Below are 642 nucleotides of genomic sequence, written 5' to 3' on the forward strand. Positions count from 1 at the left end.
AGGCAGGGCTGGTCTTAGCCATGTTTTAAGCGTGTTTTAACCATTCTCAGTCCCACCCAGAGCCTCGTACGTGGGGTCGGTGCGAGTCGCTGTGCTTGGTGCTCCGGGGAGGCTTGACCCCGCAGGGAGCGTTGTGGGATGGGGCTTTTCAGCAGCGGAGCCCCCGCAGCTCCCACCCAAGGGCTGCTCCCCGCTCTCGCTGGTCGCCGTGGTGGGCACCCTCCTTCCAGCTGCGGTGACAAAATCAGCTGTGTTTACATGGGCCAAAATTTCTATAGGTGGCCTTTAACTCACCCTGCCCTCGGGACCCCTTTGGCCAGGTTGCCGGAAGCCCAGGTGAAGCCCCGGGGAGACGGGGAATGACGAGAGCCTGAAAAACGGGGCGTACTGCTGTGGTTTGGGCACTGGAAACGGCGGCCGTCCCTGGGCGGTGAATTTCTTTAGCTGGGAACCAATGGACTTGGTACTTGACTTCTGCTTTTTAATAGTCTTTGCAGCACAATACATGGAATGTAAGGGAAGGAAATTCCCGTGGCGCTGGATCTCGCATTGCAGCGTCAGGAAGCTGCTCGTGCCAAGCTGGCATGGCTCAAAAAGAGTGGAAAGAACCCAAATAACTCGGCGTCTGTGCAGCCGTCAGCT

This window comes from Egretta garzetta, unplaced genomic scaffold, assembly GCF_000687185.1.
Source record: "Egretta garzetta isolate BGI_Z169 unplaced genomic scaffold, ASM68718v1 scaffold512, whole genome shotgun sequence".
NCBI lineage: Eukaryota > Metazoa > Chordata > Aves > Pelecaniformes > Ardeidae > Egretta > Egretta garzetta.